The sequence below is a fragment of the Mytilus californianus genome, unplaced genomic scaffold (genome assembly GCF_021869535.1).
Source record: "Mytilus californianus isolate M0D057914Y unplaced genomic scaffold, xbMytCali1.0.p SCAF_5, whole genome shotgun sequence".
NCBI lineage: Eukaryota > Metazoa > Mollusca > Bivalvia > Mytilida > Mytilidae > Mytilus > Mytilus californianus.
The window spans coordinates 25,494,091-25,520,525 of NW_026262701.1; the positions used below are offsets into that span (position 1 = coordinate 25,494,091).

A 26,435-nucleotide genomic window follows, 5' to 3' on the forward strand; every position below is an offset into this window, starting at 1 on the left:
GTGCCCTACCCCCTAATCTCATTTTGTCAATTTCACAATAAAAGTTTCAGTTTTTTAACCGTAACTTCAGATTTTCGAACATAAACCACTCTGAAGATTTTCTTAAACGATGCGCCATTGTCTCCTCTACAACACCTATATAGTCGTTGCCCGTCACAATCTCTTTAAATTGGTCCAAAATTAACTTAAATTGGCCTACCCCTCTAATCTCATTTTGTCAATTTCACAATTTCAGTTTTTTAACCGTTACTTCAGATTTTCGAACATAAACCACTCTGGAGATTTTCTTAAACGATGCGCCAATGTCTCCTCTACAACACCTATATAGTCGTTGACCGTCACAATCTCTTTAAAATGGTCCAAATTTTTCTTTTAGTGCCCTACCCCCCTAATCTCATTTTGTCAATTTCACAATAAAATTTTCAGTTTTTTAACCGTAACTTCAGATTTTCGAACATAAACCACTCTGGAGATTTTCTTAAACGATGCGCCATTGTCTCCTCTACAACACCTATATAGTTGTTGACGTCACAGTCTCTTTAAAATGGTCCAAATCTTTCTTTTAGTGCCCTACCCTCCTAATCTCATTTTGTCAATTTCACAATAAAATTTTCATTTTTTTAACCGTAACTTCAGATTTTCGAACATAAACCACTCTGGCGATTTTCTTAAACGACGAGCCATTGTCTCCTCTACAACACCTATAAAGTCGTTGCCAGTCACAATCTCTTGAAATTGGTCCAAAATTAACTTCAATTGGCCTACCCCCCTAATCTCATTTTGTCAATTTCATAATTTCAGTTTTTTAACCGTAACTTCAGATTTTCGAACATAAACCACTCTGGAGATTTTCTTAAACGATCCGCCAATGTCTCCTCTACAACACCTATATAGTCGTTGACCGTCACAATCTCTTTAAAATGGTCCAAATTTTTCTTTTAGTGCCCTTCCCCCTAATCTCATTTTGTCAATTTCACAATAAAATTTTCAGTTTTTTAACCGTAACTTCAGATTTTCGAACATAAACCACTCTGGAGATTTTCTTAATCGACGGGCCATTTTCTCCTCTACAACACCTATATAGTCGTTGCCCGTCACAATCTCTTGAAATTGGTCCAAAACTAGCTTTAATTGGCCTACCCCTCTAATCTCATTTTGTCAATTTCACAATTTCAGTTTTTTAACCGTAACTTCAGATTTTCGAACATAAACCACTCTGGAGATTTTCTTAAACGATGAGCCATTGTCTCCTCTACAACACCTATAAAGTCGTTGCCAGTCACAATCTCTTGAAATTGGTCCAAAATTAACTTCAATTGGCCTACCCCCCTAATCTCATTTTGTCAATTTCATAATTTCAGTTTTTTAACCGTAACTTCAGATTTTCGAACAAAAACCACTCTGGAGATTTTCTTAAACGATCCGCCAATGTCTCCTCTACAACACCTATATAGTCGTTGACCGTCACAATCTCTTTAAAATGGTCCAAATTTTTCTTTTAGTGCCCTTCCCCCTAATCTCATTTTGTCAATTTCACAATAAAATTTTCAGTTTTTTAACCGTAACTTCAGATTTTCGAACATAAACCACTCTGGAGATTTTCTTAATCGACGGGCCATTTTCTCTTCTACAACACCTATATAGTCGTTGCCCGTCACAATCTCTTGAAATTGGTCCAAAACTAGCTTTAATTGGCCTACCCCTCTAATCTCATTTTGTCAATTTCACAATTTCAGTTTTTTAACCGTTACTTCAGATTTTCGAACATAAACCACTCTGGAGATTTTCTTAAACGATGCGCCAATGTCTCCTCTACAACACCTATATAGTCGTTGACCGTCACAATCTCTTTAAAATGGTCCAAATTTTTCTTTTAGTGCCCTACCCCCCTAATCTCATTTTGTCAATTTCACAATAAAATTTTCAGTTTTTTAACCGTAACTTCAGATTTTCGAACATAAACCACTCTGGAGATTTTCTTAAACGATGCGCCATTGTCTCCTCTACAACACCTATATAGTTGTTGACGTCACAGTCTCTTTAAAATGGTCCAAATCTTTCTTTTAGTGCCCTACCCTCCTAATCTCATTTTGTCAATTTCACAATAAAATTTTCATTTTTTTAACCGTAACTTCAGATTTTCGAACATAAACCACTCTGGCGATTTTCTTAAACGACGAGCCATTGTCTCCTCTACAACACCTATAAAGTCGTTGCCAGTCACAATCTCTTGAAATTGGTCCAAAATTAACTTCAATTGGCCTACCCCCCTAATCTCATTTTGTCAATTTCATAATTTCAGTTTTTTAACCGTAACTTCAGATTTTCGAACATAAACCACTCTGGAGATTTTCTTAAACGATCCGCCAATGTCTCCTCTACAACACCTATATAGTCGTTGACCGTCACAATCTCTTTAAAATGGTCCAAATTTTTCTTTTAGTGCCCTTCCCCCTAATCTCATTTTGTCAATTTCACAATAAAATTTTCAGTTTTTTAACCGTAACTTCAGATTTTCGAACATAAACCACTCTGGAGATTTTCTTAATCGACGGGCCATTTTCTCCTCTACAACACCTATATAGTCGTTGCCCGTCACAATCTCTTGAAATTGGTCCAAAACTAGCTTTAATTGGCCTACCCCTCTAATCTCATTTTGTCAATTTCACAATTTCAGTTTTTTAACCGTAACTTCAGATTTTCGAACATAAACCACTCTGGAGATTTTCTTAAACGATGAGCCATTGTCTCCTCTACAACACCTATAAAGTCGTTGCCAGTCACAATCTCTTGAAATTGGTCCAAAATTAACTTCAATTGGCCTACCCCCCTAATCTCATTTTGTCAATTTCATAATTTCAGTTTTTTAACCGTAACTTCAGATTTTCGAACAAAAACCACTCTGGAGATTTTCTTAAACGATCCGCCAATGTCTCCTCTACAACACCTATATAGTCGTTGACCGTCACAATCTCTTTAAAATGGTCCAAATTTTTCTTTTAGTGCCCTTCCCCCTAATCTCATTTTGTCAATTTCACAATAAAATTTTCAGTTTTTTAACCGTAACTTCAGATTTTCGAACATAAACCACTCTGGAGATTTTCTTAATCGACGGGCCATTTTCTCTTCTACAACACCTATATAGTCGTTGCCCGTCACAATCTCTTGAAATTGGTCCAAAACTAGCTTTAATTGGCCTACCCCTCTAATCTCATTTTGTCAATTTCACAATTTCAGTTTTTTAACCGTTACTTCAGATTTTCGAACATAAACCACTCTGGAGATTTTCTTAAACGATGCGCCAATGTCTCCTCTACAACACCTATATAGTCGTTGACCGTCACAATCTCTTTAAAATGGTCCAAATTTTTCTTTTAGTGCCCTACCCCCCTAATCTCATTTTGTCAATTTCACAATAAAATTTTCAGTTTTTTAACCGTAACTTCAGATTTTCGAACATAAACCACTCTGGAGATTTTCTTAAACGATGCGCCATTGTCTCCTCTACAACACCTATATAGTTGTTGACGTCACAGTCTCTTTAAAATGGTCCAAATCTTTCTTTTAGTGCCCTACCCTCCTAATCTCATTTTGTCAATTTCACAATAAAATTTTCATTTTTTTAACCGTAACTTCAGATTTTCGAACATAAACCACTCTGGCGATTTTCTTAAACGACGAGCCATTGTCTCCTCTACAACACCTATAAAGTCGTTGCCAGTCACAATCTCTTGAAATTGGTCCAAAATTAACTTCAATTGGCCTACCCCCCTAATCTCATTTTGTCAATTTCATAATTTCAGTTTTTTAACCGTAACTTCAGATTTTCGAACATAAACCACTCTGGAGATTTTCTTAAACGATCCGCCAATGTCTCCTCTACAACACCTATATAGTCGTTGACCGTCACAATCTCTTTAAAATGGTCCAAATTTTTCTTTTAGTGCCCTTCCCCCTAATCTCATTTTGTCAATTTCACAATAAAATTTTCAGTTTTTTAACCGTAACTTCAGATTTTCGAACATAAATCACTCTGGAGATTTTCTTAATCGACGGGCCATTTTCTCCTCTACAACACCTATATAGTCGTTGCCCGTCACAATCTCTTGAAATTGGTCCAAAACTAGCTTTAATTGGCCTACCCCTCTAATCTCATTTTGTCAATTTCACAATTTCAGTTTTTTAACCGTAACTTCAGATTTTCGAACATAAACCACTCTGGAGATTTTCTTAAACGATGAGCCATTGTCTCCTCTACAACACCTATAAAGTCGTTGCCAGTCACAATCTCTTGAAATTGGTCCAAAATTAACTTCAATTGGCCTACCCCCCTAATCTCATTTTGTCAATTTCATAATTTCAGTTTTTTAACCGTAACTTCAGATTTTCGAACAAAAACCACTCTGGAGATTTTCTTAAACGATCCGCCAATGTCTCCTCTACAACACCTATATAGTCGTTGACCGTCACAATCTCTTTAAAATGGTCCAAATTTTTCTTTTAGTGCCCTTCCCCCTAATCTCATTTTGTCAATTTCACAATAAAATTTTCAGTTTTTTAACCGTAACTTCAGATTTTCGAACATAAACCACTCTGGAGATCTTCTTAATCGACGGGCCATTTTCTCCTCTACAACACCTATATAGTCGTTGCCCGTCACAATCTCTTGAAATTGGTCCAAAACTAGCTTTAATTGGCCTACCCCTCTAATCTCATTTTGTCAATTTCACAATTTCAGTTTTTTAACCGTAACTTCAGATTTTCGAACATAAACCACTCTGGAGATTTTCTTAAACGATGAGCCATTGTCTCCTCTACAACACCTATAAAGTCGTTGCCAGTCACAATCTCTTGAAATTGGTCCAAAATTAACTTCAATTGGCCTACCCCCCTAATCTCATTTTGTCAATTTCATAATTTCAGTTTTTTAACCGTAACTTCAGATTTTCGAACAAAAACCACTCTGGAGATTTTCTTAAACGATCCGCCAATGTCTCCTCTACAACACCTATATAGTCGTTGACCGTCACAATCTCTTTAAAATGGTCCAAATTTTTCTTTTAGTGCCCTTCCCCCTAATCTCATTTTGTCAATTTCACAATAAAATTTTCAGTTTTTTAACCGTAACTTCAGATTTTCGAACATAAACCACTCTGGAGATTTTCTTAATCGACGGGCCATTTTCTCTTCTACAACACCTATATAGTCGTTGCCCGTCACAATCTCTTGAAATTGGTCCAAAACTAGCTTTAATTGGCCTACCCCTCTAATCTCATTTTGTCAATTTCACAATTTCAGTTTTTTAACCGTAACTTCAGATTTTCGAACATAAACCACTCTGGAGATTTTCTTAAACGATGAGCCATTGTCTCCTCTACAACACCTATAAAGTCGTTGCCAGTCACAATCTCTTGAAATTGGTCCAAAATTAACTTCAATTGGCCTACCCCCCTAATCTCATTTTGTCAATTTCATAATTTCAGTTTTTTAACCGTAACTTCAGATTTGCGAACAAAAACCACTCTGGAGATTTTCTTAAACGATCCGCCAATGTCTCCTCTACAACACCTATATAGTCGTTGACCGTCACAATCTCTTTAAAATGGTCCAAATTTTTCTTTTAGTGCCCTACCCCCTAATCTCATTTTGTCAATTTCACAATAAAATTTTCAGTTTTTTAACCGTAACTTCAGATTTTCGAACATAAACCACTCTGGCGATTTTCTTAAACAATGCGCCATTGTCTCCTCTACAACACCTATATAGTCGTTGCCCGTCACAATCTCTTGAAATTGGTCCAAAATTAACGTCAATTGGCCTACCCCCCTAATTTCATTTTGTCAATTTCACAATTTCAGTTTTTTAACCGTCACTTCAGATTTTCTAACATAAACCACTCTGGAGATTTTCTTAAACGATGCGCCAATGTCTCCTCTACAACACCTATAAAGTTGTTGCCGTCACAATCTCTTTAAAATGGTCCAAATTTTTCTTTTAGTGCCTTACCCCCCTAATCTCATATTGTCAATTTCACAATAAAATTTTCAGTTTTTTAACCGTAACTTCAGATTTTCGAACATAAACCACTCTGGAGATTTTCCTAAACGATGCGCCAATGTCTCCTCTACAACACCTATATAGTCGTTGCCCGTCACAATCTCTTGAAATTGGTCCAAAATTAACTTAAATTGGCCTACCCCCCTAATCTCACTTTGTCAATTTCACAATTTCCGTTTTTTAACCCTATATTCAGATTTTCGAACATAAACCGCTCTGGAGATTTTCTTAAACGATGCGCCAATGTCTCCTCTACAACACCTATATAGTCGTTGACCGTCACAATCTCTTTAAAATGGTCCAAATTTTTCTTTTAGTGCCCTACCCCCTAATCTCATTTTGTCAATTTCATAATCAAATTTTCAGTTTTTTAACCGTAACTTCAGATTTTCGAACATAAACCACTCTGGCGATTTTCTTAAACGATGCGCCATTGTCTCCTCTACAACACCTATATAGTCGTTGCCCGTCACAACTCTTGAAATTGGTCCAAAATTAACTTCAATTGGCCTACCCCCCTAATTTCATTTTGTCAATTTCACAATTTCAGTTTTTTAACCGTCACTTCAGATTTTCTAACATAAACCGCTCTGGAGATTTTCTTAAACGATGCGCCAATGTCTCCTCTACAACACCTATATAGTCGTTGACCGTCACAATCTCTTTAAAATGGTCCAAATTTTTCTTTTACTGCGCGTTTAGCTTTAGAAAATAAACTATTGGATGGACAAACATTTTCTTTCACTATACTCTAGTTTGCTGTGAATAAACTAAAACTGGAACGATACAGAGAAGAGCAGCATGGCGCATGGCGCACGCCAAGAAATCCGTGAATCACTTTCTTTATAGTGGACTTGACAAACTTCTGCAACTGCCTATTCCCCTTAACTAGACCTAAGCTCATAATAGTAATTTCTTTTGTGAATTTTATTCATGTGGCCTTTTCTATATTATGCTCTATTCAATAGAGTGTGCACTCTAAAAATGTGTTTAGAGCCTAAACACTTTCCTAAACACATTTATGAAACCGATTTTTGACATGTTTTCAATCTAAACATGTATAATATTTAATGTGCTAACAGCCTAAACGTGTCAAGCTATAAAGTGCTTAGACTGTAATCATGTTTAGCTGTAAAGCGTTTAGACTAGAAACACGTTTAGCTAAAAAGTGCTTAGACTGTTAACATGTTTAGTTGTGAATTGTTTTATCTGGAAACATGTTTAGCTGAGAATTGGTTTGTCTGGAAACACGTTTAGCTGTGAAGTGTTTTGAATGTAAACATGTTTAGACCATAAAGGGTCGTGAAGAAACATGTTTATCATTTTATTGTGAGAAGCCGTTACTTCATTAGGCCCCAATTAAACTAATATTCCGAAAGGCTTGACTGTAAAACGTATGATAGCTCTCAATAAAACAGGTTTTCATACCATCACAAAAAGGAGCCAATGCATCAAACTAAGAAACTGGAATTTCCATATCAAATTGAATGTGACCAATACCTTTTCAATCTCAATGAGTTTTTTTCTTTAATTCAATTCACGTCATTCGACTATTGCATTTTTTCTTCATTTCAAATATTCGTAAAACAGTCTAGAACTTTTGAAATGAAATTATCATTATACTAATTCTAGCTTTAAAAACAAAATTACAACATATAAAACAAAGGAATTTATATTATCATTTATTTCCAGTTTATCATTGAACACAATCAAAAATAAATTCATATCAAGGTACATGCATTGACCAATCTTCTACTTGTACCCCATCCCTACAACAAAACAATTTGAAAATGTCCTGTTTTCATTTTACAGGTCAATAAGAGCTTCTCCTTTCTTAGTACCCAACTGCTGGTCAATGGCCTGAAATATAGAAAAATATTGATAAGTAACTAAGTAGAATTAATCTAAAAATATAAGAATACGAACTACAACACCAAAAAGTAAAAGCAGGATTTAAGATCCAGATAACAACATTAGGACCGTGGTATAAAAACATAAATTTACTGATGAATCAATTGATATTTTTTAATATAAAACTTCTTTTCATGCTTAATATTATTCATTTGATCAAATATATATTGGCATTTTTAAAATCAAATACACTTTTGATTCTTACCTAGCAGCATATTTGCTACTGTTCTTTATCTCCTCTTTTAGCATGCCAAGACAGATGATGATTTCCTCTGCACTTCTCTCATCTAGAAAAAAAACAATACATATCAATAAAATTATAAAAAAAATCACAACCGCTTATAACTATTGAAATAAACAAGCATCTTTCTATTTATTTTGAGGAAATGTTGATTGTGCATATCGGAAGTGCTTACGAAAACAATGAACTCGATATGACACTGGATTTGCGAATGATGCACCTCATCCTGATAAGACTCGGCAGATTCCGCTACCCTTCATGTTCCATTATAATCTGCCGAGGAGTACCGAACGAAAATTATCCTCACAAACTCCTTTCCAAGAACATATATAAATAAAAAAATAAATGCAAACTTGCATGATAGAACATTAAACAACTCTTATCATCTATACACAAGATAGTTTGAACACTTAAAGCTCTTACAAGCACTTGTTTCGTGGATTGGTACCCCCTTTTCTCTCCTGCATTGACTATACGGTAGTGTACTTGTAAATAATGCTTATGACTGTCAATAATCATTTAAAATTGGCAGTACAAAATAAAAGACAGTATAATCATAACTCCTTACCTTTCTGAAACAGTCAAGTTACGGTCAGTTATGGTCAGAAGTAAACAGCGTGGCCTTTGACTTCGGGTTCTTTGTTTCTTCTTCCCGCTCAAAAATTAGCACGTGATATGAATGCCGTATTCGGCCTAAATGTGTTGTAATTCTAAACGTGTTTAGGAAAGTGTCTAAATATTGAAAGTGCTTAGAATTTAAACACGTTTAGCTTTATATACTTGACAAAGTAGCTAAACATGTTTAGCACAGCAACATATTTATTGAAAAGTGCCGAGAGCCAAAACATGTTTATTGCGAAGTGCTGAGAGCCAAAACATGTTTATTTTTTTATATTTAGAAATTAAAAACTTTCCTAAGCACATAAGTCTTGCAACACGTTTAAATTCTAAGCACAATTTTTACAGTGTGATAGAAAATTTATAGCGATGAAAAGAGGGGTGGAGCAAGCTGGATTTTTCAAATTGTTTATGTTACCCACATAATGTGGGTGTAGAGAAATTGTCTATAGACTCGTTAATCGTTCCTCTCCACGGATATCTTTAGTAAAAGGCGAAAGATATATTCGTGGTTTGAAGAGAAACCAGAGTAACTCAACATGTTTTAACAATAAGTATACTACATAATATAAATATTTTCTGAGACAAGGTGTTTGCCGAAATATACTTTTTGCAAATATCACTAAATTCTACTCAATAAGTGTCTACAAATGCTACATATATGTCGTAGAACCAAGTTTTCTAATTTTGAATTTGACAGATTTTTCATATTTTTTTCTGTAGAAACATGATCATATTACAACCGAATGGAGCCAAAGCGATGTACACACACAGTATAACGATTATACAACGTATGCGTAATGAAAAAATATATGTCGCTTTGTCAAAGCACGGCACGTTTAGCTTTAGAAAATAAACTATTGGATGGACAAACATTTTCTTTCACTATACTCTAGTTTGCTGTAAATAAACTAAAACTGGAACGATACAGAGAAGAGAAGAGCAGCATGGCGCATGGCGCACGCCAAGAAATCCGTGAATCACTTTCTTTATATTGGACTTGACAAACTTCTGCAACTGCCTATTCCCCTTAACTAGACCTAAGCTCATAATAGTAATTTCTTTTGTGAATTTTATTCATGTGGCCTTTTCTATATTATGCTCTATTCAATAAAATGTGATAGAAAATTTATAGCGATGAAAAGAGGGGTGGAGCAAGCTGGATTTTTCTAATTGTTTATGTTACCCACATAATGTGGGTGTAGAGAAATTGTCTATAGACTCGTTAATCGTTCCTCTCCACGGATATCCCTAGTAAAAGGCGAAAGATATATTCGTGGTTTGAAGAGAAACCAGAGTAACTCAACATGTTTAAACAATAAGTATACTACATAATATAAATATTTTCTGAGACAAGGTGTTTGCCGAAATATACTTTTTGCAAATATCACTAAATTCTACTCAATAAGTGTCTACAAATGCTACATATATGTCGTACAACCAAGTTTTCTAATTTTGAATTTGACAGATTTTTCATATTTTTTTCTGTAGAAACATGATCATATTACAACCGAATGGAGCCAAAGCGATGTACACACACAGTATAACGATTATACAACGTATGCGTAATGAAAAAATATATGTCGCTTTGTCAAAGCACGGCACGTTTAGCTTTAGAAAATAAACTATTGGATGGACAAACATTTTCTTTCACTATACTCTAGTTTGCTGTAAATAAACTAAAACTGGAACGATACAGAGAAGAGAAGAGCAGCATGGCGCATGGCGCACGCCAAGAAATCCGTGAATCACTTTCTTTATATTGGACTTGACAAACTTCTGCAACTGCCTATTCCCCTTAACTAGACCTAAGCTCATAATAGTAGTTTCTTTTGTGAATTTTATTCATGTGGCCTTTTCTATATTATGCTCTATTCAATAGAGTGTGATAGAAAATTTATAGCGATGAAAAGAGGGGTGGAGCAAGTTGGATTTTTCAAATTGTTTATGTTACCCACATAATGTGGGTGTAGAGAAATTGTCTATAGACTCGTTAATCGTTCCTCTCCACGAATATCTTTAGTAAAAGGCGAAAGATATATTCGTGGTTTGAAGAGAAACCAGAGTAACTCAACATGTTTTAACAATAAGTATACTACATAATATAAATATTTTCTGAGACAAGGTGTTTGCCGAAATATACTTTTTGCAAATATCACTAAATTCTACTCAATAAGTGTCTACAAATGCTACATATATGTCGTAGAACCAAGTTTTCTAATTTTGAATTTGACAGATTTTTCATATTTTTTTCTGTAGAAACATGATCATATTACAACCGAATGGAGCCAAAGCGATGTACACACACAGTATAACGATTATACAACTTATGCGTAATGAAAAAATATATGTCGCTTTGTCAAAGCACGGCACGTTTAGCTTTAGAAAATAAACTATTGGATGGACAAACATTTTCTTTCACTATACTCTAGTTTGCTGTAAATAAACTAAAACTGGAACGATACAGAGAAGAGAAGAGCAGCATGGCGCATGGCGTACGCCAAGAAATCCGTGAATCACTTTCTTTATATTGGACTTGACAAACTTCTGCAACTGCCTATTCCCCTTAACTAGACCTAAGCTCATAATAGTAATTTCTTTTGTGAATTTTATTCATGTGGCCTTTTCTATATTATGCTCTATTCAATAGAGTGTGATAGAAAATTTATAGCGATGAAAAGAGGGGTGGAGCAAGCTGGATTTTTCAAATTGTTTATTTTACCCACATAATGTGGGTGTAGAGAAATTGTCTATAGACTCGTTAATCGTTCCTCTCCACGGATATCTTTAGTAAAAGGCGAAAGATATATTCGTGGTTTGAAGAGAAACCAGAGTAACTCAACATGTTTTAACAATAAGTATACTACATAATATAAATATTTTCTGAGACAAGGTGTTTGCCGAAATATACTTTTTGCAAATATCACTAAATTCTACTCAATAAGTGTCTACAAATGCTACATATATGTCGTAGAACCAAGTTTTCTAATTTTGAATTTGACAGATTTTTCATATTTTTTTCTGTAGAAACATGATCATATTACAACCGAATGGAGCCAAAGCGATGTACACACACAGTATAACGATTATACAACGTATGCGTAATGAAAAAATATATGTCGCTTTGTCAAAGCACGGCACGTTTAGCTTTAGAAAATAAACTATTGGATGGACAAACATTTTCTTTCACTATACTCTAGTTTGCTGTAAATAAACTAAAACTGGAACGATACAGAGAAGAGAAGAGCAGCATGGCGCATGGCGCACGCCAAGAAATCCGTGAATCACTTTCTTTATATTGGACTTGACAAAATTCTGCAACTGCCTATTCCCCTTAACTAGACCTAAGCTCATAATAGTAATTTCTTTTGTGAATTTTATTCATGTGGCCTTTTCTATATTATGCTCTATTCAATAGAGTGTGATAGAAAATTTATAGCGATGAAAAGAGGGGTGGAGCAAGTTGGATTTTTCAAATTGTTTATGTTACCCACATAATGTGGGTGTAGAGAAATTGTCTATAGACTCGTTAATCGTTCCTCTCCACGGATATCTTTAGTAAAAGGCGAAAGATATATTCGTGGTTTGAAGAGAAACCAGAGTAACTCAACATGTTTTAACAATAAGTATACTACATAATATAAATATTTTCTGAGACAAGGTGTTTGCCGAAATATACTTTTTGCAAATATCACTAAATTCTACTCAATAAGTGTCTACAAATGCTACATATATGTCGTAGAACCAAGTTTTCTAATTTTGAATTTGACAGATTTTTCATATTTTTTTCTGTAGAAACATGATCATATTACAACCGAATGGAGCCAAAGCGATGTACACACACAGTATAACGATTATACAACTTATGCGTAATGAAAAAATATATGTCGCTTTGTCAAAGCACGGCACGTTTAGCTTTAGAAAATAAACTATTGGATGGACAAACATTTTCTTTCACTATACTCTAGTTTGCTGTAAATAAACTAAAACTGGAACGATACAGAGAAGAGAAGAGCAGCATGGCGCATGGCGTACGCCAAGAAATCCGTGAATCACTTTCTTTATATTGGACTTGACAAACTTCTGCAACTGCCTATTCCCCTTAACTAGACCTAAGCTCATAATAGTAATTTCTTATGTGAATTTTATTCATGTGGCCTTTTCTATATTATGCTCTTTTCAATAGAGTGTGATAGAAAATTTATAGCGATGAAAAGAGGGGTGGAGCAAGCTGGATTTTTCAAATTGTTTATGTTACCCACATAATGTGGGTGTAGAGAAATTGTCTATAGACTCGTTAATCGTTCCTCTCCACGGATATCTTTAGTAAAAGGCGAAAGATATATTCGTGGTTTGAAGAGAAACCAGAGTAACTCAACATGTTTTAACAATAAGTATACTACATAATATAAATATTTTCTGAGACAAGGTGTTTGCCGAAATATACTTTTTGCAAATATCACTAAATTCTACTCAATAAGTGTCTACAAATGCTACATATATGTCGTAGAACCAAGTTTTCTAATTTTGAATTTGACAGATTTTTCATATTTTTTTCTGTAGAAACATGATCATATTACAACCGAATGGAGCCAAAGCGATGTACACACACAGTATAACGATTATACAACGTATGCGTAATGAAAAAATATATGTCGCTTTGTCAAAGCACGGCACGTTTAGCTTTAGAAAATAAACTATTGGATGGACAAACATTTTCTTTCACTATACTCTAGTTTGCTGTAAATAAACTAAAACTGGAACGATACAGAGAAGAGAAGAGCAGCATGGCGCATGGCGCACGCCAAGAAATCCGTGAATCACTTTCTTTATATTGGACTTGACAAACTTCTGCAACTGCCTATTCCCCTTAACTAGACCTAAGCTCATAATAGTAATTTCTTTTGTGAATTTTATTCATGTGGCCTTTTCTATATTATGCTCTATTCAATAGAGTGTGATAGAAAATTTATAGCGATGAAAAGAGGGGTGGAGCAAGTTGGATTTTTCAAATTGTTTATGTTACCCACATAATGTGGGTGTAGAGAAATTGTCTATAGACTCGTTAATCGTTCCTCTCCACGGATATCTTTAGTAAAAGGCGAAAGATATATTCGTGGTTTGAAGAGAAACCAGAGTAACTCAACATGTTTTAACAATAAGTATACTACATAATATAAATATTTTCTGAGACAAGGTGTTTGCCGAAATATACTTTTTGCAAATATCACTAAATTCTACTCAATAAGTGTCTACAAATGCTACATATATGTCGTAGAACCAAGTTTTCTAATTTTGAATTTGACAGATTTTTCATATTTTTTTCTGTAGAAACATGATCATATTACAACCGAATGGAGCCAAAGCGATGTACACACACAGTATAACGATTATACAACTTATGCGTAATGAAAAAATATATGTCGCTTTGTCAAAGCACGGCACGTTTAGCTTTAGAAAATAAACTATTGGATGGACAAACATTTTCTTTCACTATACTCTAGTTTGCTGTAAATAAACTAAAACTGGAACGATACAGAGAAGAGAAGAGCAGCATGGCGCATGGCGCACGCCAAGAAATCCGTGAATCACTTTCTTTATATTGGACTTGACAAACTTCTGCAACTGCCTATTCCCCTTAACTAGACCTAAGCTCATAATAGTAATTTCTTATGTGAATTTTATTCATGTGGCCTTTTCTATATTATGCTCTATTCAATAGAGTGTGATAGAAAATTTATAGCGATGAAAAGAGGGGTGGAGCAAGCTGGATTTTTCAAATTGTTTATGTTACCCACATAATGTGGGTGTAGAAATATTGTCTATAGACTCGTTAATCGTTCCTCTCCACGGATATCTTTAGTAAAAGGCGAAAGATATATTCGTGGTTTGAAGAGAAACCATAGTAACTCAACATGTTTTAACAATAAGTATACTACATAATATAAATATTTTCTGAGACAAGGTGTTTGCCGAAATATACTTTTTGCAAATATCACTAAATTCTACTCAATAAGTGTCTACAAATGCTACATATATGTCGTAGAACCAAGTTTTCTAATTTTGAATTTGACAGACTTTTCATATTTTTTTCTGTAGAAACATGATCATATTACAACCGAATGGAGCCAAAGCGATGTACACACACAGTATAACGATTATACAACGTATGCGTAATGAAAAAATATATGTCGCTTTGTCAAAGCACGGCACGTTTAGCTTTAGAAAATAAACTATTGGATGGACAAACATTTTCTTTCACTATACTCTAGTTTGCTGTAAATAAACTAAAACTGGAACGATACAGAGAAGAGAAGAGCAGCATGGCGCATGGCGCACGCCAAGAAATCCGTGAATCACTTTCTTTATATTGGACTTGACAAACTTCTGCAACTGCCTATTCCCCTTAACTAGACCTAAGCTCATAATAGTAATTTCTTTTGTGAATTTTATTCATGTGGCCTTTTCTATATTATGCTCTATTCAATAGAGTGTGATAGAAAATTTATAGCGATGAAAAGAGGGGTGGAGCAAGTTGGATTTTTCAAATTGTTTATGTTACCCACATAATGTGGGTGTAGAGAAATTGTCTATAGACTCGTTAATCGTTCCTCTCCACGGATATCTTTAGTAAAAGGCGAAAGATATATTCGTGGTTTGAAGAGAAACCAGAGTAACTAAACATGTTTTAACAATAAGTATACTACATAATATAAATATTTTCTGAGACAAGGTGTTTGCCGAAATATACTTTTTGCAAATATCACTAAATTCTACTCAATAAGTGTCTACAAATGCTACATATATGTCGTAGAACCAAGTTTTCTAATTTTGAATTTGACAGATTTTTCATATTTTTTTCTGTAGAAACATGATCATATTACAACCGAATGGAGCCAAAGCGATGTACACACACAGTATAACGATTATACAACTTATGCGTAATGAAAAAATATATGTCGCTTTGTCAAAGCACGGCACGTTTAGCTTTAGAAAATAAACTATTGGATGGACAAACATTTTCTTTCACTATACTCTAGTTTGCTGTAAATAAACTAAAACTGGAACGATACAGAGAAGAGAAGAGCAGCATGGCGCATGGCGCACGCCAAGAAATCCGTGAATCACTTTCTTTATATTGGACTTGACAAACTTCTGCAACTGCCTATTCCCCTTAACTAGACCTAAGCTCATAATAGTAATTTCTTATGTGAATTTTATTCATGTGGCCTTTTCTATATTATGCTCTATTCAATAGAGTGTGATAGAAAATTTATAGCGATGAAAAGAGGGGTGGAGCAAGCTGGATTTTTCAAATTGTTTATGTTACCCACATAATGTGGGTGTAGAGAAATTGTCTATAGACTCGTTAATCGTTCCTCTCCACGGATATCTTTAGTAAAAGGCGAAAGATATATTCGTGGTTTGAAGAGAAACCATAGTAACTCAACATGTTTTAACAATAAGTATACTACATAATATAAATATTTTCTGAGACAAGGTGTTTGCCGAAATATACTTTTTGCAAATATCACTAAATTCTACTCAATAAGTGTCTACAAATGCTACATATATGTCGTAGAACCAAGTTTTCTAATTTTGAATTTGACAGACTTTTCATATTTTTTTCTGTAGAAACATGATCATATTACAACCGAATGGAGCCAAAGCGATGTACACACACAGTATAACGATTATACAACGTATGCGTAATGAAAAAATATATGTCGCTTTGTCAAAGCACGGCACGTTTAGCTTTAGAAAATAAACTATTGGATGGACAAACATTTTCTTTCACTATACTCTAGTTTGCTGTAAATAAACTAAAACTGGAACGATACAGAGAAGAGAAGAGCAGCATGGCGCATGGCGCACGCCAAGAAATCCGTGAATCACTTTCTTTATATTGGACTTGACAAACTTCTGCAACTGCCTATTCCCCTTAACTAGACCTAAGCTCATAATAGTAATTTCTTTTGTGAATTTTATTCATGTGGCCTTTTCTATATTATGCTCTATTCAATAGAGTGTGATAGAAAATTTATAGCGATGAAAAGAGGGGTGGAGCAAGTTGGATTTTTCAAATTGTTTATGTTACCCACATAATGTGGGTGTAGAGAAATTGTCTATAGACTCGTTAATCGTTCCTCTCCACGGATATCTTTAGTAAAAGGCGAAAGATATATTCGTGGTTTGAAGAGAAACCAGAGTAACTCAACATGTTTTAACAATAAGTATACTACATAATATAAATATTTTCTGAGACAAGGTGTTTGCCGAAATATATTTTGCAAATATCACTAAATTCTACTCAATAAGTGTCTACAAATGCTACATATATGTCGTAGAACTAAGTTTTCTAATTTTGAATTTGACAGATTTTTCATATTTTTTTCTGTAGAAACATGATCATATTACAACCGAATGGAGCCAAAGCGATGTACACACACAGTATAACGATTATACAACGTATGCGTAATGAAAAAATATATGTCGCTTTGTCAAAGCACGGCACGTTTAGCTTTAGAAAATAAACTATTGGATGGACAAACATTTTCTTTCACTATACTCTAGTTTGCTGTAAATAAACTAAAACTGGAACGATACAGAGAAGAGAAGAGCAGCATGGCGCATGGCGCACGCCAAGAAATCCGTGAATCACTTTCGTTATATTGGACTTGACAAACTTCTGCAACTGCCTATTCCCTTTAACTAGACCTAAGCTCATAATAGTAATTTCTTTTGTGAATTTTATTCATGTGGCCTTTTCTATATTATGCTCTATTCAATAGAGTGTGATAGAAAATTTATAGCGATGAAAAGAGGGGTGGAGCAAGCTGGATTTTTCAAATTGTTTATGTTACCCACATAATGTGGGTGTAGAGAAATTGTCTATAGACTCGTTAATCGTTCCTCTCCACGGATATCTTTAGGAAAAGGCGAAAGATATATTTGTGGTTTGAAGAGAAACCAGAGTAACTCAACATGTTTTAACAATAAGTATACTACATAATATAAATATTTTCTGAGACAAGGTGTTTGCCGAAATATACTTTTTGCAAATATCACTAAATTCTACTCAATAAGTGTCTACAAATGCTACATATATGTCGTAGAACCAAGTTTTCTAATTTTGAATTTGACAGATTTTTCATATTTTTTTCTGTAGAAACATGATCATATTACAACCGAATGGAGCCAAAGCGATGTACACACACAGTATAACGATTATACAACGTATGCGTAATGAAAAAATATATGTCGCTTTGTCAAAGCACGGCACGTTTAGCTTTAGAAAATAAACTATTGGATGGACAAACATTTTCTTTCACTATACTCTAGTTTGCTGTAAATAAACTAAAACTGGAACGATACAGAGAAGAGAAGAGCAGCATGGCGCATGGCGCACGCCAAGAAATCCGTGAATCACTTTCTTTATATTGGACTTGACAAACTTCTGCAACTGCCTATTCCCCTTAACTAGACCTAAGCTCATAATAGTAATTTCTTTTGTGAATTTTATTCATGTGGCCTTTTCTATATTATGCTCTATTCAATAGAGTGTGATAGAAAATTTATAGCGATGAAAAGAGGGGTGGAGCAAGTTGGATTTTTCAAATTGTTTATGTTACCCACATAATGTGGGTGTAGAGAAATTGTCTATAGACTCGTTAATCGTTCCTCTCCACGGATATCTTTAGTAAAAGGCGAAAGATATATTCGTGGTTTGAAGAGAAACCAGAGTAACTCAACATGTTTTAACAATAAGTATACTACATAATATAAATATTTTCAGAGACAAGGTGTTTGCCGAAATATACTTTTTGCAAATATCACTAAATTCTACTCAATAAGTGTCTACAAATGCTACATATATGTCGTAGAACCAAGTTTTCTAATTTTGAATTTGACAGATTTTTCATATTTTTTTCTGTAGAAACATGATCATATTACAACCGAATGGAGCCAAAGCGATGTACACACACAGTATAACGATTATACAACTTATGCGTAATGAAAAAATATATGTCGCTTTGTCAAAGCACGGCACGTTTAGCTTTAGAAAATAAACTATTGGATGGACAAACATTTTCTTTCACTATACTCTAGTTTGCTGTAAATAAACTAAAACTGGAACGATACAGAGAAGAGAAGAGCAGCATGGCGCATGGCGCACGCCAAGAAATCCGTGAATCACTTTCTTTATATTGGACTTGACAAACTTCTGCAACTGCCTATTCCCCTTAACTAGACCTAAGCTCATAATAGTAATTTCTTATGTGAATTTTATTCATGTGGCCTTTTCTATATTATGCTCTATTCAATAGAGTGTGATAGAAAATTTATAGCGATGAAAAGAGGGGTGGAGCAAGCTGGATTTTTCAAATTGTTTATGTTACCCACATAATGTGGGTGTAGAGAAATTGTCTATAGACTCGTTAATCGTTCCTCTCCACGGATATCTTTAGTAAAAGGCGAAAGATATATTCGTGGTTTGAAGAGAAACCAGAGTAACTCATCATGTTTTAACAATAAGTATACTACATAATATAAATATTTTCTGAGACAAGGTGTTTGCCGAAATATACTTTTTGCAAATATCACTAAATTCTACTCAATAAGTGTCTACAAATGCTACATATATGTCGTAGAACCAAGTTTTCTAATTTTGAATTTGACAGATTTTTCATATTTTTTTCTGTAGAAACATGATCATATTACAACCGAATGGAGCCAAAGCGATGTACACACACAGTATAACGATTATACAACGTATGCGTAATGAAAAAATATATGTCGCTTTGTCAAAGCACGGCACGTTTAGCTTTAGAAAATAAACTATTGGATGGACAAACATTTTCTTTCACTATACTCTAGTTTGCTGTAAATAAACTAAAACTGGAACGATACAGAGAAGAGAAGAGCAGCATGGCGCATGGCGCACGCCAAGAAATCCGTGAATCACTTTCTTTATATTGGACTTGACAAACTTCTGCAACTGCCTATTCCCCTTAACTAGACCTAAGCTCATAATAGTAATTTCTTTTGTGAATTTTATTCATGTGGCCTTTTCTATATTATGCTCTATTCAATAGAGTGTGATAGAAAATTTATAGCGATGAAAAGAGGGGTGGAGCAAGTTGGATTTTTCAAATTGTTTATGTTACCCACATAATGTGGGTGTAGAGAAATTGTCTATAGACTCGTTAATCGTTCCTCTCCACGGATATCTTTAGTAAAAGGCGAAAGATATATTCGTGGTTTGAAGAGAAACCAGAGTAACTCAACATGTTTTAACAATAAGTATACTACATAATATAAATATTTTCTGAGACAAGGTGTTTGCCGAAATATACTTTTTGCAAATATCACTAAATTCTACTCAATAAGTGTCTACAAATGCTACATATATGTCGTAGAACCAAGTTTTCTAATTTTGAATTTGACAGATTTTTCATATTTTTTTCTGTAGAAACATGATCATATTACAACCGAATGGAGCCAAAGCGATGTACACACACAGTATAACGATTATACAACTTATGCGTAATGAAAAAATATATGTCGCTTTGTCAAAGCACGGCACGTTTAGCTTTAGAAAATAAACTATTGGATGGACAAACATTTTCTTTCACTATACTCTAGTTTGCTGTAAATAAACTAAAACTGGAACGATACAGAGAAGAGAAGAGCAGCATGGCGCATGGCGCACGCCAAGAAATCCGTGAATCACTTTCTTTATATTGGACTTGACAAACTTCTGCAACTGCCTATTCCCCTTAACTAGACCTAAGCTCATAATAGTAATTTCTTATGTGAATTTTATTCATGTGGCCTTTTCTATATTATGCTCTATTCAATAGAGTGTGATAGAAAATTTATAGCGATGAAAAGAGGGGTGGAGCAAGCTGGATTTTTCAAATTGTTTATGTTACCCACATAATGTGGGTGTAGAGAAATTGTCTATAGACTCGTTAATCGTTCCTCTTCACGGATATCTTTAGTAAAAGGCGAAAGATATATTCGTGGTTTGAAGAGAAACCAGAGTAACTCAACATGTTTTAACAATAAGTATACTACATAATATAAATATTTTCTGAGACAAGGTGTTTGCCGAAATATACTTTTTGCAAATATCACTAAATTCTACTCAATAAGTGTCTACAAATGCTACATATATGTCGTAGAACCAAGTTTTCTAATTTTGAATTTGACAGATTTTTCATATTTTTTTCTGTAGAAACATGATCATATTACAACCGAATGGAGCCAAAGCGATGTACACACACAGTATAACGATTATACAACGTATGCGTAATGAAAAAATATATGTCGCTTTGTCAAAGCACGGCACGTTTAGCTTTAGAAAATAAACTATTGGATGGACAAACATTTTTTTTCACTATACTCTAGTTTGCTGTAAATAAACTAAAACTGGAACGATACAGAGAAGAGAAGAGCAGCATGGCGCATGGCGCACGCCAAGAAATCCGTGAATCACTTTCTTTATATTGGACTTGACAAACTTCTGCAACTGCCTATTCCCCTTAACTAGACCTAAGCTCATAATAGTAATTTCTTTTGTGAATTTTATTCATGTGTCCTTTTCTATATTATGCTCTATTCAATAGAGTGTGATAGAAAATTTATAGCGATGAAAAGAGGGGTGGAGCAAGTTGGATTTTTCAAATTGTTTATGTTACCCACATAATGTGGGTGTAGAGAAATTGTCTATAGACTCGTTAATCGTTCCTCTCCACGGATATCTTTAGTAAAAGGCGAAAGATATATTCGTGGTTTGAAGAGAAACCAGAGTAACTCAACATGTTTTAACAATAAGTATACTACATAATATAAATATTTTCTGAGACAAGGTGTTTGCCGAAATATACTTTTTGCAAATATCACTAACAGTGTTCCAGCTTGAATCTCAGGGCAGAAGGGTGCTAGTTGTCTGAAAGGGCACTTTAGCGTTATAACCCAGATGTTAAGGGCAGTGTTGGAAAGTGTATAAATTACCTTGAATATTGCTAGGCTCAGCTGGAGAACATTAGTTGTATTTAAACCATATTTAGAAATTAATGTGTTCTTGATGTTGGTTCCAGTAAGAATTTTTTTTCATCAAATTATCATACCATGAAGCAAAGCATTTCATTCTGATGTTAATCTAAACAAACTTGTACATTTGGTATGGAAAATAATCATCAGAAATTTCAATGTTTTATAACTTATACCAAAATAAACAAGTAGTTTTGAAAGATGGAGTTATACATGCAAAATTGAATGTTGAATGTAATTAAATTTATCTACATTTAAATTACTTGTTCAAACATATAGTATATATGTTATTGAGAGTTATTTATTATCTTTTAAATTGTTACAAAAAAGTATTTTTAAGTGCACACCAAAGTGCTCCTCAGTAAGGAGTTTTATAAATATAACAGGTGAGACAGGAGATGATCATATTTATATTGATGCAATAATATATTGCAGAAAGTATAAACAGTTACTTTTTTCTCCATCATTGTTAAAAATAAATTTGTTGAGTGCTCCATGTCAAGAGGATTATAAAATACAAGAAGTATTAAAAACAGGAAGTGAATCTTGTTATGTTCAAAGTACAAATTTCTTTGATTCCTCTTTAAATTTCATACTCATGGTTATGAAACAAAACATTTTTTACCAATTAAGTCAAAACTATGTATGCATTTAAAATTGTTTAAGATTTTATTTTTTATGTTATGCCTTCTGAAATAATTTTTTTCAGGTGTACATGCTGTACATAAACATTACAAATGGATAACATGTGGACATTTCATTCTGTATTAAATATCTAGTATTTGTTCAATCATCTTAAATCCACTAATTAGCAGTAAACAATCATTAACAAAGGTGATAAAACTGCCAAAGCATTAGGTATTTAACTTAATCCCATTGTCAGTTAATTAGTGTTACACAATCAGGTAACAATTTTACCGGAAACGCCGGTAGGCATAAAATTTTGAAATTTTATTTTTTTTAAAAGGCAGAGGGGTGCATTCTTTTACTTTTGAGGGCAGAAGGGCGGGGGTAAGGGCACCAAGGGCGGGCCGCCCTTCTATTTAGGGCAGGCAGGAACACTGACTAAATTCTACTCAATAAGTGTCTACAAATGCTACATATATGTCGTAGAACCAAGTTTTCTAATTTTGAATTTGACAGATTTTTCATATTTTTTTCTGTAGAAACATGATCATATTACAACCGAATGGAGCCAAAGCGATGTACACACACAGTATAACGATTATACAACTTATGCGTAATGAAAAAATATATGTCGCTTTGTCAAAGCACGGCACGTTTAGCTTTAGAAAATAAACTATTGGATGGACAAACATTTTCTTTCACTATACTCTAGTTTGCTGTAAATAAACTAAAACTGGAACGATACAGAGAAGAGAAGAGCAGCATGGCGCATGGCGCACGCCAAGAAATCCGTGAATCACTTTCTTTATATTGGACTTGACAAACTTCTGCAACTGCCTATTCCCCTTAACTAGACCTAAGCTCATAATAGTAATTTCTTTTGTGAATTTTATTCATGTGGCCTTTTCTATATTATGCTCTATTCAATAGAGTGTGATAGAAAATTTATAGCGATGAAAAGAGGGGTGGAGCAAGCTGGATTTTTCAAATTGTTTATGTTACCCACATAATGTGGGTGTAGAGAAATTGTCTATAGACTCGTTAATCGTTCCTCTCCACGGATATCTTTAGTAAAAGGCGAAAGATATATTCGTGGTTTGAAGAGAAACCAGAGTAACTCAACATGTTTTAACAATAAGTATACTACATAATATAAATATTTTCTGAGACAAGGTGTTTGCCGAAATATATTTTGCAAATATCACTAAATTCTACTCAATAAGTGTCTACAAATGCTACATATATGTCGTAGAACCAAGTTTTCTAAATTTGAATTTGACAGATTTTTCATATTTTTTTCTGTAGAAACATGATCATATTACAACCGAATGGAGCCAAAGCGATGTACACACACAGTATAACGATTATACAACGTATGCGTAATGAAAAAAATATATGTCGCTTTGTCAAAGCACGGCACGTTTAGCTTTAGAAAATAAACTATTGGATGGACAAACATTTTCTTTCACTATACTCTAGTTTGCTGTAAATAAACTAAAACTGGAACGATACAGAGAAGAGAAGAGCAGCATGGCGCATGGCGCACGCCAAGAAATCCGTGAATCACTTTCTTTATATTGGACTTGACAAACTTCTGCAACTGCCTATTCCCCTTAACTAGACCTAAGCTCATAATAGTAATTTCTTTTGTGAATTTTATTCATGTGGCCTTTTCTATATTATGCTCTATTCAATAGAGTGATAGAAAATTTATAGCGATGAAAAGAGGGGTGGAGCAAGTTGGATTTTTCAAATTGTTTATGTTACCCACATAATGTGGGTGTAGAGAAATTGTCTATAGACTCGTTAATCGTTCCTCTCCACGGATATCTTTAGTAAAAGGCGAAAGATATATTCGTGGTTTGAAGAGAAACCAGAGTAACTCAACATGTTTTAACAATAAGTATACTACATAATATAAATATTTTCTGAGACAAGGTGTTTGCCGAAATATACTTTTTGCAAATATCACTAAATTCTACTCAATAAGTGTCTACAAATGCTACATATATGTCGTAGAACCAAGTTTTCTAATTTTGAATTTGACAGATTTTTCATATTTTTTTCTGTAGAAACATGATCATATTACAACCGAATGGAGCCAAAGCGATGTACACACACAGTATAACGATTATACAACGTATGCGTAATGAAAAAATATATGTCGCTTTGTCAAAGCACGGCACGTTTAGCTTTAGAAAATAAACTATTGGATGGACAAACATTTTCTTTCACTATACTCTAGTTTGCTGTAAATAAACTAAAACTGGAACGATACAGAGAAGAGAAGAGCAGCATGGCGCATGACGCACGCCAAGAAATCCGTGAATCACTTTCTTTATATTGGACTTGACAAACTTCTGCAACTGCCTATTCCCCTTAACTAGACCTAAGCTCATAATAGTAATTTCTTTTGTGAATTTTATTCATGTGGCCTTTTCTATATTATGCTCTATTCAATAGAGTGTGATAGAAAATTTATAGCGATGAAAAGAGGGGTGGAGCAAGTTGGATTTTTCAAATTGTTTATGTTACCCACATAATGTGGGTGTAGAGAAATTGTCTATAGACTCGTTAATCGTTCCTCTCCACGGATATCTTTAGTAAAAGGCGAAAGATATATTCGTTGTTTGAAGAGAAACCAGAGTAACTCAACATGTTTTAACAATAAGTATACTACATAATATAAATATTTTCTGAGACAAGGTGTTTGCCGAAATATACTTTTTGCAAATATCACTAAATTCTACTCAATAAGTGTCTACAAATGCTACATATATGTCGTAGAACCAAGTTTTCTAATTTTGAATTTGACAGATTTTTCATATTTTTTTCTGTAGAAACATGATCATATTACAACCGAATGGAGCCAAAGCGATGTACACACACAGTATAACGATTATACAACGTATGCGTAATGAAAAAATATATGTCGCTTTGTCAAAGCACGGCACGTTTAGCTTTAGAAAATAAACTATTGGATGGACAAACATTTTCTTTCACTATACTCTAGTTTGCTGTAAATAAACTAAAACTGGAACGATACAGAGAAGAGAAGAGCAGCATGGCGCATGGCGCACGCCAAGAAATCCGTGAATCACTTTCTTTATATTGGACTTGACAAACTTCTGCAACTGCCTATTCCCCTTAACTAGACCTAAGCTCATAATAGTAATTTCTTTTGTGAATTTTATTCATGTGGCCTTTTCTATATTATGCTCTATTCAATAGAGTGTGATAGAAAATTTATAGCGATGAAAAGAGGGGTGGAGCAAGCTGGATTTTTCAAATTGTTTATGTTACCCACATAATGTGGGTGTAGAGAAATTGTCTATAGACTCGTTAATCGTTCCTCTCCACGGATATCTTTAGTAAAAGGCGAAAGATATATTCGTGGTTTGAAGAGAAACCAGAGTAACTCAACATGTTTTAACAATAAGTATACTACATAATATAAATATTTTCTGAGACAAGGTGTTTGCCGAAATATACTTTTTGCAAATATCACTAAATTCTACTCAATAAGTGTCTACAAATGCTACATATATGTCGTAGAACCAAGTTTTCTAATTTTGAATTTGACAGATTTTTCATATTTTTTTCTGTAGAAACATGATCATATTACAACCGAATGGAGCCAAAGCGATGTACACACACAGTATAACGATTATACAACGTATGCGTAATGAAAAAATATATGTCGCTTTGTCAAAGCACGGCACGTTTAGCTTTAGAAAATAAACTATTGGATGGACAAACATTTTCTTTCACTATACTCTAGTTTGCTGTAAATAAACTAAAACTGGAACGATACAGAGAAGAGAAGAGCAGCATGGCGCATGGCGCACGCTAAGAAATCCGTGAATCACTTTCTTTATATTGGACTTGAAAAACTTCTGCAACTGCCTATTCCCCTTAACTA

The 26,435-nt window shown here is 34.1% G+C and overlaps 1 long non-coding RNA gene and 21 other non-coding genes across 22 annotated transcripts; all 22 read right to left on the minus strand.

Annotated features, from left to right (window-relative positions):
- Positions 1-7,805: 7,805 nt before the first annotated feature.
- Positions 7,806-9,012, minus strand: LOC127700982 (uncharacterized). Its single transcript, XR_007981790.1, has 3 exons — positions 8,778-9,012; positions 8,174-8,255; positions 7,806-7,917 (listed from the first exon to the last, which is right to left on the minus strand). It is a non-coding gene; the product is annotated as an uncharacterized LOC127700982 (long non-coding RNA).
- Positions 9,013-9,242: 230 nt separating this feature from the next.
- LOC127703357 (U5 spliceosomal RNA) lies at positions 9,243-9,360 on the minus strand. The gene has a single exon (XR_007982954.1). It is a non-coding gene; the product is annotated as a U5 spliceosomal RNA (small nuclear RNA).
- Positions 9,361-10,010: 650 nt separating this feature from the next.
- On the minus strand, positions 10,011-10,128 carry LOC127703328 (U5 spliceosomal RNA). Its single transcript, XR_007982929.1, has one exon. It is a non-coding gene; the product is annotated as a U5 spliceosomal RNA (small nuclear RNA).
- A 650-nt stretch (positions 10,129-10,778) lies between these two features.
- Positions 10,779-10,896, minus strand: LOC127703323 (U5 spliceosomal RNA). The gene has a single exon (XR_007982923.1). It is a non-coding gene; the product is annotated as a U5 spliceosomal RNA (small nuclear RNA).
- Positions 10,897-11,546: 650 nt separating this feature from the next.
- On the minus strand, positions 11,547-11,664 carry LOC127703358 (U5 spliceosomal RNA). The gene has a single exon (XR_007982955.1). It is a non-coding gene; the product is annotated as a U5 spliceosomal RNA (small nuclear RNA).
- A 650-nt stretch (positions 11,665-12,314) lies between these two features.
- On the minus strand, positions 12,315-12,432 carry LOC127703359 (U5 spliceosomal RNA). Its single transcript, XR_007982957.1, has one exon. It is a non-coding gene; the product is annotated as a U5 spliceosomal RNA (small nuclear RNA).
- A 650-nt stretch (positions 12,433-13,082) lies between these two features.
- On the minus strand, positions 13,083-13,200 carry LOC127703360 (U5 spliceosomal RNA). The gene has a single exon (XR_007982958.1). It is a non-coding gene; the product is annotated as a U5 spliceosomal RNA (small nuclear RNA).
- A 650-nt stretch (positions 13,201-13,850) lies between these two features.
- On the minus strand, positions 13,851-13,968 carry LOC127703361 (U5 spliceosomal RNA). Its single transcript, XR_007982959.1, has one exon. It is a non-coding gene; the product is annotated as a U5 spliceosomal RNA (small nuclear RNA).
- Positions 13,969-14,618: 650 nt separating this feature from the next.
- LOC127703324 (U5 spliceosomal RNA) lies at positions 14,619-14,736 on the minus strand. The gene has a single exon (XR_007982924.1). It is a non-coding gene; the product is annotated as a U5 spliceosomal RNA (small nuclear RNA).
- A 650-nt stretch (positions 14,737-15,386) lies between these two features.
- On the minus strand, positions 15,387-15,504 carry LOC127703362 (U5 spliceosomal RNA). Its single transcript, XR_007982960.1, has one exon. It is a non-coding gene; the product is annotated as a U5 spliceosomal RNA (small nuclear RNA).
- A 650-nt stretch (positions 15,505-16,154) lies between these two features.
- On the minus strand, positions 16,155-16,272 carry LOC127703325 (U5 spliceosomal RNA). The gene has a single exon (XR_007982925.1). It is a non-coding gene; the product is annotated as a U5 spliceosomal RNA (small nuclear RNA).
- A 650-nt stretch (positions 16,273-16,922) lies between these two features.
- Positions 16,923-17,040, minus strand: LOC127703363 (U5 spliceosomal RNA). Its single transcript, XR_007982961.1, has one exon. It is a non-coding gene; the product is annotated as a U5 spliceosomal RNA (small nuclear RNA).
- A 648-nt stretch (positions 17,041-17,688) lies between these two features.
- LOC127703327 (U5 spliceosomal RNA) lies at positions 17,689-17,806 on the minus strand. Its single transcript, XR_007982928.1, has one exon. It is a non-coding gene; the product is annotated as a U5 spliceosomal RNA (small nuclear RNA).
- Positions 17,807-18,456: 650 nt separating this feature from the next.
- LOC127703365 (U5 spliceosomal RNA) lies at positions 18,457-18,574 on the minus strand. Its single transcript, XR_007982962.1, has one exon. It is a non-coding gene; the product is annotated as a U5 spliceosomal RNA (small nuclear RNA).
- A 650-nt stretch (positions 18,575-19,224) lies between these two features.
- LOC127703367 (U5 spliceosomal RNA) lies at positions 19,225-19,342 on the minus strand. The gene has a single exon (XR_007982964.1). It is a non-coding gene; the product is annotated as a U5 spliceosomal RNA (small nuclear RNA).
- Positions 19,343-19,992: 650 nt separating this feature from the next.
- Positions 19,993-20,110, minus strand: LOC127703368 (U5 spliceosomal RNA). The gene has a single exon (XR_007982965.1). It is a non-coding gene; the product is annotated as a U5 spliceosomal RNA (small nuclear RNA).
- Positions 20,111-20,760: 650 nt separating this feature from the next.
- LOC127703355 (U5 spliceosomal RNA) lies at positions 20,761-20,878 on the minus strand. The gene has a single exon (XR_007982952.1). It is a non-coding gene; the product is annotated as a U5 spliceosomal RNA (small nuclear RNA).
- Positions 20,879-21,528: 650 nt separating this feature from the next.
- On the minus strand, positions 21,529-21,646 carry LOC127703369 (U5 spliceosomal RNA). The gene has a single exon (XR_007982966.1). It is a non-coding gene; the product is annotated as a U5 spliceosomal RNA (small nuclear RNA).
- Positions 21,647-23,512: 1,866 nt separating this feature from the next.
- LOC127703370 (U5 spliceosomal RNA) lies at positions 23,513-23,630 on the minus strand. Its single transcript, XR_007982968.1, has one exon. It is a non-coding gene; the product is annotated as a U5 spliceosomal RNA (small nuclear RNA).
- Positions 23,631-24,277: 647 nt separating this feature from the next.
- LOC127703371 (U5 spliceosomal RNA) lies at positions 24,278-24,395 on the minus strand. Its single transcript, XR_007982969.1, has one exon. It is a non-coding gene; the product is annotated as a U5 spliceosomal RNA (small nuclear RNA).
- Positions 24,396-25,045: 650 nt separating this feature from the next.
- Positions 25,046-25,163, minus strand: LOC127703350 (U5 spliceosomal RNA). Its single transcript, XR_007982948.1, has one exon. It is a non-coding gene; the product is annotated as a U5 spliceosomal RNA (small nuclear RNA).
- Positions 25,164-25,813: 650 nt separating this feature from the next.
- LOC127703372 (U5 spliceosomal RNA) lies at positions 25,814-25,931 on the minus strand. The gene has a single exon (XR_007982970.1). It is a non-coding gene; the product is annotated as a U5 spliceosomal RNA (small nuclear RNA).
- Positions 25,932-26,435: the final 504 nt, after the last annotated feature.